Source organism: Polypterus senegalus, chromosome 1, assembly GCF_016835505.1.
Source record: "Polypterus senegalus isolate Bchr_013 chromosome 1, ASM1683550v1, whole genome shotgun sequence".
Lineage (NCBI taxonomy): Eukaryota > Metazoa > Chordata > Cladistia > Polypteriformes > Polypteridae > Polypterus > Polypterus senegalus.
In genome coordinates, this window is record NC_053154.1 from 90892150 (window position 1) to 90908395 (window position 16246).

Sequence of the window (16246 nt, forward strand, 5' to 3'; positions counted from 1 at the left end):
ACCTTTATTAAGAATTAAGAATGCATGGATTAAGATTTTCTCCATGGCGGGAGCAGTGAAAGGGAAAGGCACGCCAAAGTTAATAAATAATAATAAACAGCATTGTGTAGAACAGTCAAGCATTTCCTGAAATCCTTAAATGAGAGCATTCACATTTTTTCTATTTTTGTTTTTATAGAAAAACTTAATTTTTGCTAAAGCTGGTGGAAGAATGTGAAACCCAATGACGCCACATTCATTCTTCCATTCTGAGCTCTTCCATCAGCAAAATATTAGACCAGTGACATCACAGATAGTCTATTTTCTGCCTCACACACATATATATATATATATATATATATATATATATATATATATATATATATATATATATATATATATATATATATATATAAAAGCAACTGCATCACTTCATGCCACTGTTTATTCAAAGCATCCAAATGATAGAAAGATAGAAAAAAAACCTGTTCCCTTTAAAGTACTTGTTCATTAACATTTCTCTTTCTCAAGATTTTTGTTTTATTAATATTAATTTATTTAATTAAAAGTAGCAAAACCAAAGCGGCCACTCAGGTCACATGTGTGGTGCACACACATTTGCACTCAGCAGCTACATATCTAATGTGCAGCAGCTACAAGTCTACTGTCATTTGCATGATACCCACATTATGAAAAAGCAAACAAACAAAATACACAAAAATCAAAAATAAGATTGAAAGTTATTAGGAACAAACAAAAACTAATACTTAGAAAAGCAAGCACAAATTCTGAAAATAATGAGAGTGACTATTCATAGGGTTTGAACTTAATATCTTTGAGGTACCCTTTAATATTAACCCTATGTTTGCTGGTGGTCTACTATTGTTACTAGAGACTGTTTAATGTTACAGTTTTTTATTTTGTTTTGTAGTTTTGACTCATCTAATTTTCTTTTGTCAGGGCAGTAGATTTCATTTAGGACTTAGTTTAGAAGGAATTTGCTTGTGGTGGGTAAAACAAGGGGAATTTTGTAGTTGTCTGCCTTTAGATTAATGTTCTGGCATTTGTGGGTTTTGCAGCACTTCCTGTGCCTCCATGTTTTTGTCCCTACCAAAATGCTTGATGACTCACATTTATTATTTTTATTTGATATTTGGGCCTAACTTTTAATTGCAATATTTTTACAAATAACATCTGTTTTTTTCATCTGACAAATACAGAAAAATTTACGGGATTTCTTAATTTGATGGATACAGCTTATTTATCTGAATCAAGAAGCAGTGTTTAGTATTATAATACTTTTCTTTCAGGATATTACAATTGTTATTTCACTACTCTGCTGTTATTTCATACTCTGAAGACATCAGATAGAACTATAAGGTTGTTTTTTCTTTACATTAGTTTTCAGTTATTTTAAGAAATAAATTAAAATGCTAATTTGTCTGTTTGTTCTTGTGTTACAATTCAGCAGACATACAATAATACAATTTACAGTAGGTGCAAAAGTGACCCTGGATCACCTAAGTTTTCCTAATAAGGCACTCCATGAAAGCATCATGCAATACAAGTAATCCAAAAAAAGGCATTACATTTGCCTACAAAACAAATAAGGAGTCAAGTATTTGTGTCACTCACCTAACTCTATGTGGTCAGACACAACTACCTGCAGCACTGCTCCATGATGTATGCTACTACAATAACATCACCATGATGTAAACTCCTGTGAAAACCAGAAGAAAATGCAATAACTCTTCCAGAAAAAAGAATGGTGAAAAAATAGAGAAAGCATGAAAAATTGCATTAATTTGGCTGTAGAAACTGACATGTAGAATAAATCTAACCTTTAATTTAGAAGATTATCAAACTGCACAAAGATCTACCTATGTAAGATGCTCTCTTGGGCTTAGATGTTAAATTAATGCTGAAGGACAGTTATTTCAGCACAGTATACAGTATTTTATAACAGATCAACATAGCTGTTCATGTTGCTTTTTAGATAGATAGATAGATACTTTATTAATCCCAAGGGGAAATTCACATAATCCAGCAGCAGTATACTGATACAAAGAAACAATATTAAATTAAATAGTAATTAAAAATAAATTAGTAATTGTGATAACAATTTTGATCAACTATTGGAAAGCTTTTTGCACACTCTTTCTTTTCTCTTTCTCTTGACATTACCAAGATATCCAACTAGACCTTGAACAGAACTTTAGTTAGGAGACATTAGCATGACTGGTGACAGACCATACACCTGCATCATCTTCAACATAATGTGCAAAAGTTGATTAACCTAAGAATTGCTCCTGGGGTGCTATAAGATGGCTGACTCTGCGCTCTGACTCCCAAAGGTCACGTGAAAAGACAATTTCCCCACAAACCATATCGACTCTAGCATCACAACACTCTGGAAAATGAACAATACCTATTTTTTTCTATGGCATTTTTCATTATTTCTATAGCCATTCTTAAATTAATTCATTAACACCATGTAGAGCCTTCACAACACAATGTAAAAATATTCCAAAACATATACTGACAGAGGGAGCCATTCTGGTGTCTCTCCATCCCCTGATTAAGGAGACCAAATTGATCAAACAAGTGCAATCATTTATTATGAAAAATAAGAGATAGGTAGAAAAAAATGAGAATATAAACTAACAGAAGAAAACAAAACCTTGCCTCCTCTCTGGATCTTCCTTTATAGCAATCAAAATCCGTCTATCTGGTTTACCCACTTGCCCACCTTTTAAGTACCCTACTAAAACTCTTTTTTAATATAAAAACCATCCCATGAGCACTCCCTTCTAAACTGACTCCAAACTCCTTAGACCTCTAGCTCTCAATGGCAAAAACTCTATCTCAAGGTAAATGTTCTGTCATAAGGGTAGAAAAGGGAAGATTAAAACTAATTGCTGCATGAACTATGAGAGAGAATGTTAAGTCTGAATACGACAAAGGATAAAAACAAGACTATCAAGAAAAGGCAAAAATCAATGCCAAATCAAAAAAGAAAATTAAAAATAAGAAACACTTGAATCCTAAACTCCTTGGATTTTACTATTTTTTTTCTAAAGTTTTCATTCAGTATTCAGAAATCTTGGATATGAATAAGAGTGTGCCGCCATCTTAAATAGTAGTGGAGTGATGATGTCTGCATTAAAACTTCCAGCTGGCATGTGATAGTGACTCAAAAACTCAGGTTGCAACAATTAAACACTGCACAAATGGGTGTAGGCCTACTTGTGATAAAACACAAATGCAAATTAGTGGCATGGAGTATAAATAAAAGAAGGGAAAAATTATTGCAGAAACTAAAATGGATTTCGCACACATTAAATCCCTGAATCATAACAGTAAACACCAGAATTTATCCAGGATTAGTGAAAACCTGCCTTGGCTATGGAATATATGGACCCTGTGTAGCCCTTAAAGGGTCCAGCATTCAACATAGGTTTTGTCTGGAGAAGCAACATGATCCCATTGCTCCTGCAAGTGTACTGAAAAGCTGAGCTGTCAGGAGTTTGAGCAGAAAGAAGACTGGAATACATATTGGTGTATGAATGCTTACTCTTTGTAATGACCTTAGTAAAATTACTTTTTGAGTTACCATTTTAAAGCTGCCTCCATCTCTCTCCTTTTTGTGAGTACAGTGTTTTCTAGCTCCATATTTATCACCTTCCACTTTAGGACTGTGCCTTATGCTCCAGCACCTGGATATGAGAATCCTGGCCCTCTAACCAGTTCTTCTCTGTCTTTTCTTAGGTGATCAACATGGTTCTGGCATAAAGGATACTTAGGGGCAATTCTAGTATTTTTGGTACCCTAGATGAAGTTGTAAACAGTAGCGCCAAACCTTATATATATTCTTACACATATGTTTTGAGATCTTTGTTGTACATTTATCACATCAAAGTGCAGAGGGGTTGACGTTTCGAGCATGCTGATATAATTTGCCTAAATGGTAGAGCTGGAGTTGTGGATACTTGGTCTTCCACTTGGCCTGCATGTCCTCATTTTGGCTACAGTTGTGAATCTTTTTTTCCTGTCTTTGCTGGATTGCTAGTGCCACTGAATGTTTTCTTTTTGGGAGTAAACTCTTCAGAAGTTGGCTTTGCTATACTTTGCTGACATACAGAGGGTGGAGTGTACGCTGATGTCAGTGTTGCTATGTATCAAGGTCTGTTTAGAATGATTGAATTCTCACCATAACAATTTTGATTTTACCGTAACAGTTGCTGTTAGTTGCCATAAAAAGGGCACTTTTTAATTTTAGTTTTTGCTATCTTTACATTGCCAAATTTGATAAAATCTAATTCCATTCAACTAGTGTTATGATGGCAATAAAGTAAAGCAATGTTTTAAGACATTTTAGTGTGCGTATCAGCCAGGACATACATCAGCTCTTCTTTGGCTACTGAGCTGCAACAGGAGATTAGAGATGAACTGAGAAAGAAATAGCAGTAAACCAGTTGTCCAGATTGTTAATTAATCTTCATTTAAAATAACAGTAAAATCAATATCGGAATAGACGATTTGCTGACTTAATACAAAGGAGGAACAGGCAAGGGCCCCAGATCAAATGAGAGAAGGAGAAAATATGGAATGTACCAGTTAGTGTCCGTCAGACGCAAGGTGATGCAGCAGACGCCAGATGCTGTTTAGATAGAGAGTGAGGCCACATAGGGCTTGTAGGAGATGTTGGCATTTTAAAGGTGGGAAAACTGCAGCTCGTAGACAGAAGAATATAGTCATAGACTTGACTAATCCAAGTCTTCAAAATTCTCAATGGCATTGATAAAGTAGAATTCTTTTCAATTTAACAGTCAATTATGTAGTTGAGGACACCAGTGGAAATTAAGGGGAAGTGCGTTTAGGGCTGAACTCAGGAAGCACTTCTTTACTCAATGAGTTGTGCGAATTTGCAAGAACTACCGAGCCCTGTAATTGAAGGAGAAAGCTTCACAACCTTTATAGGTTGCTCAAATTTACATCAGGGATAAGTCTATTGTTTTATAAACACTGAGTTAAGCTCACAAATCTAAATTTATTTAGTGTGGAGCTGAAATGTACTGTTCAGCAATTTGCTGTGTGCAATCAATAGTAAGAGAATTATTCACTTCTCAGAAAGCAGTATGTGAATCATAGAATTGCACAGCTGACAGAAAAGGCAGGACAGAAAGGCATTAAAATCTCTGTGATATTGTACAAATGTGCAGATTTCCAAAGTCCATTCCTGATGGTAATTTGGAACTTTTAGAATCAATAGATAAAAATAACAAAGCACTTTCTTAACTCATGGGCTGCTGAGTAATCATAAAGACTGAATTTATTGCAAACATGTGTTTGAATTGACCTTTTGTTTTTAAGTTTCCCTGTTTCTCATTGTTTACCTGCTTCAATGCCATGCTCCTGTTTACCCATTTACAGCAGAGTGTTGACCGATACAGATAGAGAATTGTCAGTGGAACTCAAGGTGGACAATGAAATCCATATTTGGAATCAATCATTGGTGTCTGGAAGTTTGTAATTTTTTAACAGTTTCTAGCATGAAGACCTCAAACCCAGGATAATAACAAAGCAGGCCAAGGTTGTTATGTTTCAGCCATTGATTTGTTCTCTGGTTCATGTTTGTTGTCTCTTGTATTTTAATTTTTACTGGCTTAGAATTTTTATATTTCATGTGTTTTTTGTTATTATATAGCAACCCATATAAGATGAGCTGAAATCAAAGTAATCAATGTAGACCTCAGTGTTACCATTTGCAGTGCACCATGCAGTGCCTATGTCTCTGTTACATGCCATTTGATATGGAATTCGTAACAGCCGAATTAATTTTTGTGATGCACCATCAATTACAATGACAAATGCAATGTATTTTATTTTTATCACTTTATTTTTTTACTTTTTTAATTTTTATTACTAAAAATGTTTGTGATGTGCCATCTTCAAAAATGACATAGCAGCTGGCTGGACACACAGACACGTATCCTTTTATTCAGGTGGATCATTTAATAGCTCGATCTTTATCTCTCTTAAACTTACTTTGATGTCAGACTGGAGAGCCTGCCATTCCCCACTGCAATTCTGTAACTTTGCAAGCTTATTGTTGTCCAGCTCCACAATTCAAGAAAACCAAGAAAGAGGAGACAAGGATTTCATAAGAAGGGTGTGGATGCTCAAACAAACATTATTGCAAATGTTTTCATTTGATATGTGTACAAATTGTGTTTGTAATATTTGTGTTGTATTTTTAGAGTTCTTAGTTCTCTTTTAATTGTGACATCAGTAAATACACATTTCATCTACCCAGAGCTCCCACTACCCCCCATTGACCCCATGTATGAAAACAACCCTAACTGCTAATTTAAAATTAAAAGGGCAGAAGCCTTAATAACACAGAAAGCTACTGTATATTCTGCGGCTGTCTTATATCAGTTTGGCTGATAAAGTCTTTTAATCAGATGATGCATACTTGTATGTTATTGAACCTCTAAGATTATGGGAGCCAGAAGACCTTTATTATTGGGTGTAATAAATTGACAGATTTTTTATCTATATAAGGATTTTACTTTTAAATTTAATCAAGCAAATAGGGAATAATACATTTTAACATACTACTGTACTACAAAGCCCACAAGTGCAGAAAGGAAGGGTCGGAAGATGAAGTGAAATTAAATAAATGTTGTGACAACTAGGGAACAAACAGAGCCCAAACACTAGACACAACACAGACACACACAAGTTCAAGATAAAATAAAAATGTTATTTATTTGGTAACAACACCATGTCACAGTAACAAATCAGTCCTGCACCATACCAACAGCCAATAAAGCACTGTCTTTGTGTCTCCTCTATGAGCATCATCCAGCTTCCTCCCAACTCTTCAAGATGCCTACATTTATGTCGGACCCACAAGCACTTCTTGTGTCATGGCACTGCATGGCGAAAGCATTTCTAGGTCATACAGCAGACCCCTGAAATAGGAAGGCCCATTCTTCTGTTGTATCCAAGAACCCCTACAGGGTCACCCTTCTGTACTACAATTCCCAGGTAACCCTGTGGGTGTCCAGACTGGGCTCCAGCTGGGTGAGCACTGTTCAAATTATTCATTCATCCCTTGTCCATCCATTATCTGGGCATCCTGCCTCTTATAGAAACCAAGGATCATCCTAGCTGAATTATGCTTCCATGCTTGTGCTCCATCCATTTCAGCCTCTCAGCTGGGTACTAAATCATTCTCAACTCTAGTCCATCCATCCAGTCTGGCACTTACAATGTACTGATGTCAAAAGCAAAAAATCAATCCCATCTTTCATCCTAACCAAAACATAACCCAAAAATGAAGTTAGAAACATAGTTTGCTGTAAAATTCAAACCAAAAACACAGAAGAACTTGTGGACAGCATTTCCCCGTCCTAATGTAGATTTCTCTCCATTTCCTCCTGGACAAGTTCAAAATAAAAGACTTTTGCAATGTAACTGGGAGTCTCCAGCTTTGGAAGTATAATGTTATTCTTCTGAATGTAAAAGAGAATCAAACCCTGGGCCTGAATTTTGTGGTGTTTTTCAGCAATTGCTTTGATTTCAATATCCTCTAATAATAATGGATCTTCAGGTTTTGCTCTGGGTCTCTCAGGTGAGTCCAGGGGACTATATGCAGTAACAGGTATTCTATCTGAATGAACATATCTTACCAGCTTCTCTTGAGTGAGATATGGATGATAGTCAACCTGTTTGGCAGCAGGCTTATATTTTAGGCCTGCTTCTGTAGTATTAACTTGAACTATTTGTGATTTAAATTGAAAACACCAAATAAGGTCTGTCCAAGAAACTTTTATTTTTATTAATATTTTTATAGCAGATGTTGTGTACACATGTTTCATTGCTTTCCTTTACTATAATTGTAGGCAATTTACAGAGGGTAAAAGGACAAGGAGGAGTTACGTTACAACTTTAAATAATGTGTTATTAATAATATTCAGAAAGTAATAACAATAAGCAAAGTACATGTGGATATTTGCAACCATACAACCTGATAAACGCTAGATGAGTAGTTTCAGGGAGCACACAGACTTGTAGCTATTTAAATGTCTCTAATTAAGTAATCATTTTTAGTCAGCTTTCTTCAGGACAGGCCACATTCCTGTCTCAATATGGCTGCCAAGTTGTGTTTTCTACTTGTGTTCTTCTCTTCAAGGCCATAGAGAGAGAGAGGAGGAGGGTAAAAGCAACCAAATTTACACATTCTCTGTCCAACTCCTTACACCAATAGGGTGTTGTTGCACAGAATGGCCTTTGATTCAAAAACAATCCCAAACCGCCATACTTCAGATGAATGGGTGCACACACTGCTTTTTCACACTGGCCCCCAAGACAATTTGTTGAGCTGAAGCTTGCCAGCTAGGTAGTTTATAACCATCCAGAATCCTTTGAAAAACCAGTCTGAGGCACACCCTTACCCTACCCTTCCCAACCCTACAATAAAATTCACATCCTGAGTCAGTCCTAAACACTCAGGAGTTGGTTAGACATGAAAGTATTGCTGCTCTCATCAATGAAATAAAACATTTCTCCAGAAGCACTAATATTACATTTGCTTTCCCAACTTACAAATAAAGACATACTGTACATACAGTATAAAGACATAAAGACATATATATTTATTAACTTGTACACAAAATGTCATGCCACAACAGACATGGTTCGCTTTTTGCTTATCTGTCAAGAGACACAACACAGATTTTGTAGCAACATGATGCATCTGCACTTTTTTAGTCAAAATCACTTGACACAAACCTATACTGATGACTACTTCTTCAGCAACTTCGCAGACAGTAGGTAACGATTTTAACAATCAAAAATAGCACTTTCTCAATGTGATCACCATCCAGTTTTGCGATTGTCTGCCCGATTTGAAACATCAGACCCATTCATAATATTGTGTGTGGCTTAAATAATCATTTACATATGCTGGCTGCAACATCTCAAAAGTCTCAGTAAATGTTTTTGCCAGTTTCACAGAGAATTGCACAGAAACATGTTGCTCATTGATATCCTTCATATTTCAGCATGCATGAGACTGCAAAAAGTCATAGGAGAGAACTTCACTCGACTACATATACTTGATGAAAAACTGACATGGCATGATTGAGCAAGTAGGGATTTTAAAGGTCAAGTTCACTTCTACATAACCATCACTATTATGAGTCTGCTATGTTGGCTTGTTTCTGGACAGACCTCATATACCCTGTAAGAGCCATTTTTTCTAGTTATATAAGATTCATATATATTTTTCTAAGATGACAATCTATGGGAGGTTACTAAAACTCCTGTAAGTAGAATTGTATTGGTATATTCTTGCCATTTCTAATAGTTTTAACTAAATATTTTTTAGTTAGTGATAGCCTTGCCATGTGTAAGGTATAGAGGGCATACAGTTTTAAACCGTGCTTGTGCCCGCTCCTACGGGCTTTGAGTGTTTGAAGTAACTCGTAAAGATAACGCGCTTATATAAGCACGAAGCCATATGCTTAAGGCGTACAGAAGAGGATATTAAGAACTTTTAAGTACAGAATTAACTAAAGTTTCTCAAGAAAATCTAAATTTAGAGAAGATATATTTTTCCCTTTTTTACCTTTTATTCTATGTGTGTAACGACTTTTTTCTTTTATTCTTGTGTGGATTACTTGCTTTTAACTTTCACTAAATATTTTTAAAACAAACTTTTGGACTGAGAGATTTCTTTCAGGACACGTTTTACCTGTGTTCGACTTCGCCTTATACTTCGACGGCTACACTAAAGTTTAAACCCTGCCTAAGATTGAAACCTGCTTAAGACTAAAAGCTTGAAAACAGCCTTGGATTAAAAGAAAAGAAACCTGCGTGTTCAATGCCTGAAACCGGACTGCAACGAAAGAAAGTAACGACAATTTGAAAAGACTCGACAGGTACTTTTAATCTTTGATCGGAGTAGGACATATTTGAGAATTGCTAGTGCTCCTCACGAGACTGTGTAAATTATAAAGGAGTTTAAGTACCTTGTGGGATCGGCTTGGCATCTGAATCCAGAAGCCAGAGGAAATTTCAAACCCCTAACCAAAGTCTTAGTGGTGTGAGCGGAAATTGCGACGATTATGACGTTTCGGAGGAGGATCATCTCCATGACGACAGACAGCCCTTCAATTTATCAGTTAAAGTTCAATCAGAAATGGATTACAAATACAAACAATTATCCGATGTGATGAAGATTATAAAAGACTAGCAGAATACCCGTGCTTCGCAGCGGAGAAGTAGTGTGTTAAAGAAGTTATGAAAAAGAAAAGGAAAAATTTTTAAAATAACATAACATGATTGTTAATGTAATTGTTTTGTCATTGATATGAGTGTTGTTGTCATATCTATATATATATATATATATATATATATATATATATATATATATATATATATATATATATATATATATATATATGTGTACATATATACACACACACATATACTATGGGGTGCCAAACAGGCAAATACATTGATTTTGTGAATATATAAAGTCGGTGTCAGAATATATAAAGTCAAAACTTGAATATATAAAGTCAGCGTCGGTATACATAAAGTCAAAACTTTTTTCTGAATATATAAAGTCAAAACTTGAATATATAAAGTCAGCGCTGGAATATATAAAGTCAAAACTTGAATGTATAAAGTCATCGCTGGAATATATAAAGTGAAAACTTGAATATATAAAGTCAACGTCAGAATATATAAAGTCAAACTTGTTTCTGAATATATAAAGTCAGCGTCGGAATTTATAAAGTCATTCCTGATTATATAAAGTCAACATCGGAGTATATAAACTCAGTCCTGAACATATAACGTGAAAGTCAAAATCTATTGATTGAAACGACTCTGAACTGAACTAAGTTAACAAAAACGTATTCAGAAAAATAAATTAAAAAAACACTGTTCGGTTAATGTTTTGAAAATGATGCATGTGCCCTGCCCAGGATTGGTTCCTGCCTTGCGCCCAGTGTTGGCTGGGATTGGCTCCAGCAGACCCCCGTGACCCTGTGGTCGGATTCAACATGTTGGGAAATGGATGGATATTCCTTTGCTGACTTTGTATATTCCGACATTGACTTTATATATTGAAGTTTTGACTTTATATATTGCAGCGCTTACTTTATATATTCCGACGCTGACTTTATATATTCAAGATTTGACTTTATATATTCGGGAATGACTTTATATATACAAGTTTTGACTTTATATAGTTAAATTTAGTCATCATTGCATAACTTTTCCTTTACCATAGAAATTTAAAGACTAAATTCAACTTCAGTTCCTAACAATGATATTTCTGGCAACTAAATAGAACCTACTTATATCCAAATTCGAGCTATTGAGCTGTCGCCTGCCTGAATAAGTCACCCTCGCTTTGCTCTTAGTTTTTTACCGTTTATTTAATCATGGCGAGGATTACACTGAGTATGGCTTTACCAAAACAATTATTGATGGCGAATCGATTATTCATAAACTTCAATTGGTGATCTGTTTTTCTGTGTTAACCGCATATTTTTTCATACTTCTTCTCAAACCAAGGGGGAGCGAGGGTAAAATGAATCGGGAAGCACTGATCAATGTAATCAGTGTACCAGGAAATCATGCATTGACAGAAGTTCCCCTTTGCTTGTAATGCAAAGTGTGATTAAATGCGTGATTTTTTAACGCGTTATGGAGCACATGCATCGAAGCTTCTCAGCTGTGCTTGTGCTAAGAAAAGGAAACATTTTAAAAATAACGTAACATGATTGTCAATGTAACCTTTTATAAGTAGTGCCTGGAGGATTCAGTGTGGAGAAACTGTAGAGACAGTGTGTGTATTAACTTGTGGATTTTTCTGTGAGTATTTGGTGGCAGCGTCACAAAGTCGCTTCAGAACACTGCGTTAGCTGCGGAGCTCAGCTCAGAGCGAAATGAGGTGAAGGGGAGGGGAGATGATGACGTGACTCCCCCCACCGCCTTAACTGTCAATCCCCACAAACACAGTCTCGGAATTTGCATAAGCACAGCCCTTCACCTGCAATTTTAACTTAGTTACAAAGTGATCAAAACTCTCGTTTATATCCAGCGTCCTCTCATTAAACTTGTATCCCGCATTACCCGTGGGCATGACAAACGACAGCGGCAGCCTGTCTATGAACTTAATTTAAACTTTAGGTTTACACCGTGCTTTGTTTCCGAAGTAGAAGCACTCATGAATATGGTTGTATATGTCACTCGCTCGCTTTTTATTGTTTCGCTACCTTCTCAATTATATAATGCATGTTTTATTCAGCACTTTTTGGAGCTCCTTAGCAACCACTTTATGAGCAACAAATTAAAGCACCTGCGCCTTTTCAACAACAGCATTATGAACAGCGTTATGATCAACTGAAAGAACAACAAAACAAGGCACAAGCACCTAATGTACCCCAAAGAAAGGTTCCAATATTTGATGGTGATCCATTGACTTATATGAACTTTATAAGGGCATTTGATCGAGCTATCGATCAGGTGGTGATAGATCCTTGAGAAAAGCTAAAAAGTATTTAGAACAATTTACCAAAGGCGAGCCTAGAAACATTGCATAGAACTGCGCATATTTGCCACCAGAAGAGGGGTACAAAAATGCCAGAGAAATGATCGAGACTTTTTATGGAAACCATGTACAAATTAGGGATGCCTATATGAAGAAAATCAGGAAGTGGCCACAAATAAAAACGGGAGATGGAGAGAGCTTAAAGGCATACACTCTCTTCCTTGGTAATTGCAAAAGTGTTATGTCAGGTTTAAAGAACGGAAATATATTTTTCCCTTTTATTGCCTGTTATTCTATGTGTGTAACTACTTTTTTCTTTTCTTGTGTGGATTATTTGTTTTTAACTTTCAGTAAATATTTTTAAAACAAACTTTTGGACTGAGAGTTTTCTTTTAGCATGCATTTTACCTGTGCTCGACTTATACTTCTGTGGCTACATACCCTTCTATATGCTCTCCCAGGTATGCCAGAAGTTAATGTTTTCTGGCAAAATTAAATATCTCTCATCCACTGTGAAGTCCTGTACCGCATGCTCAGTTCCGAGGGTAAGCAAATAAGGTTTTGATTTTAAATCAGTCCCTGAAGTGGACAAAGTACCAGAACTTTAAGCAGTTACTTAATAGCAGTCTTTGCTGTGTACCGGCTTCTCAATTAAAAGTTAATGTTTCATGGTGCTCAAACCACCAAGAGGGATCCCCCACCCCTCTCAACCAGAGAGAACCAGCATGTACGTTGTGACCAGTGGGGAGGGTGTTGCAGCAAACCCAAACCCCAGACACAACTACCACAACATAAGTTCCAAGGACAAATAAAAGGTTTACTTATACAAATACCATACATAAGGCTTCTTATAATTATAAACACAGGCACAATTCTCTTATTCCATCTTTTCCTTCTCCTTCCAGTCCTCCAGGCAAACTTTGTCATGTTCCATCCAACTCCAACTCACCTGGATGAGGCTGAATGGCTTTTTTTATTTTGGACCCAGGAATACTTTCAGTGCTAGGGTGTAGCCCATTGGAAGCAATTTAAGGTCAAGTGGAAGCCCCTCAAAATAGGGGTCCATTCAGCACCCCCTGGCAGCACCCATTGAACCCGACAATGATGACCCATGGGAGTACAGTTCCATGCATACGTTGCGGATATCCATACAGGTAGTGTTGCCCAGGGATGCTGCCACTTAGTACACCAGTTGAGCTGGTAGTCCTAACAGGTTGTATCACCTTATCTTTCCATCACACTGGCCTACCAGCTGGGTTTTGTTCCTTTGTCCAACACTACTGGGACATCGGCGTACCCATTTCAGCACTGTTTCCTGACTGAGGTAGGACGATCCATGCCTTCCTTCTTGTGCTTCTGAAGGCCTGGCTTCCCATCCAGGTAAGGAACCTTGCCCCATACCATTATCCAACACTGGTGACCAAGAAATGGACTAGCAGGTTAGGAAATGAATAGAAGCATGGATTTATGAGCCTCTTGAAACAAAAGGCTTAAACCCATTTAGAAATGTGAGTTTAAATTATGATGTCAGCTATAGATTGTTTTTCTTGTTAAAGCGCTGTATGTTTTTGTCTGTAAAAATGATGTAGAAATAAAAGACCCACAGCTCCCAGTTTCAGGACTTGACTAGTTTTGCAATTGTAAAATTAAAATCAGTAATGTTTGTCTTGCCATATAGAAAAATATGTGTTTCTAATTCTGCTGTTCGCCATCATGTCCCCTTTAACTTGTGGTAGTATGCGTGACCTGCTCTTGTGTGTCTCCATCACCAAGAAGCATAATGAAGTCATCCTAAAGTCTGCTGACCCATGTCAATCTATAGTTGGGAAGTAATCAATCAGTTTTTAAAAAAGACTAACAGAATAAGACCTCTGTAATCCTGGTAAGTTATCAGTCTGGTACCTGAGGTAATGCGTGGCATAAAATATTATTAGCAGATACAGCCGTTCATTGTCACATTATCTGTAAGTGTAAGGCTTTTTTTAATATAACTATGAATGATCTCCCCCACTTCCTTTCTGCTGTTACCTGCCAGTGACTTGGGATCTCATATCCATCACTACGTAAGTATCATCTTGATTGCATAGCACTAAACTCTATTACTCCATGCTTTACATCCAAAAGGATTAATTTGCTAGGATGAGATCAATTCTAATTACAAAATGGAAAAATTTTACCAACCGCATAAATGATGAAATTGCAAACACTGTTTATTATAATAAATAATAATTCATTTAGGCGGCATGGTGGTGCAGTGGTAGTGCTGCTGCCTCACAGTTAGGAGACCTGGGTTCACTTCCTGGGTCCTCCCTGCGTGGAGTTTGCATGTTCTCCCCATGTCTGCGTGGGTTTCCTCCTGGGTGCTCCGGTTTCCTCCCACAGTCCAGAGACATGCAGGTTAAGTGGATTGGTGATTCTAAATTGGCCTTGGTGTGTGTTTGTGTGTGTCCTGCGGTGGGTTGGCACCCTGCCCGGGATTGGTTCCTGCCTGTTGGCTGGGATTGGCTCCAGCAGACCCCCGTGACCCTGTGTTTGGATTCAGCGGGTTGGAAAATGGATGGATAATTAGCTTATATGTTGTCAATTATATAAAAGCAAAAAGCAAAGAGAATATATTATTCATACTGCTGGCTGTAACCGTGCATTCTGATTAGTATGTACAATAGTAATTAGTAAAGCTGGATGGCCATGAATTTTGAGTAGTTTTAATTAATTTTGTTAGATGATATCATGAAAAGCCCACATCACATTTCTAATTAGTGAGATTTTTTTTGTTTAAATAAAACCATACACTGCTTTATAGAAATGGCAGGTGGTGACTAAAATGTCATCAGCTCTGCAGATACAAGTTTTGTGCGAGCAGCATGGTAGAGGGAAGAATTTAAACTTTAAAGAGAAGACAATGAGGTGGAAAATGAAGCAGCTTCAGAGGTGTTTAAAATGCCTTGCCTTTGTTCTTCTTCTTCTTTTTCCTTCTTTTCTTTACATTTGAAAAAAGTAAATTGCCAAGAAGTAAATTTCATTAGGAAGTCACTATCTTGAAATAAAATCAAAATGCTAAAATGTTTCATTTTTGTTTAACCCCAAACCTATTCCCCGTCTGTTCAAGTTTACACATTGTCCCCATGTCTGTATCAGCACTCTGGCCTCCTGTCTACATCCCCAAAGATGTGCTTGTCAGGCTGATTAGCGATTCTAAATTCCCCCCCCCATGTGAGTGCGTGCTTGTGTGTGTGTATGCATGGGCTCTGTCATGAACCTTGGATGATTCTTGCCTTGTGATGCTGCTTCAACAGACAATGGCTTCCATGTGACCCTGGAGTGGATTAAAAGAGAATTTCAACATTCAAAAAGGTTCAGAAGTTTGCTGCTTTGCGCAAATAATGCAAAGTGCAATGAAATTCTTATGTGCAATTCCACAGACTATTACAATCAACCATTAACTTATGCAATGTTATGCTAATAGGTACATATTTAGAATACATTTCTAAACAAAAGACAACAAATAAAGGCAAATATCAGTTTCTGTCCTTACCACTAGTAAAGCATAGTATCTTTCAAGTGAGGTTACAAATCTACCCTCAATAGAGCATAACCATATTACAGCAGAATAAGGAAGGCACAGTCATTGCAGTAGAGCAACTAAGTATTCCACTACATATCATCCTTTAGATAATAATCTGTATG

General features: G+C 36.7%; 1 long non-coding RNA gene across 2 annotated transcripts in view; it reads right to left on the reverse strand.

The window, feature by feature from the left end:
- Positions 1–16246, reverse strand: part of LOC120529411 — a 124025-nt gene that overhangs the window by 870 nt on the left and 106909 nt on the right. For both annotated transcript variants that reach the window (XR_005633737.1, XR_005633732.1), the window contains exon 6: positions 1615–1699. This is a non-coding gene — a long non-coding RNA (uncharacterized LOC120529411). The remainder of the gene's footprint in view (positions 1–1614; positions 1700–16246) is intronic.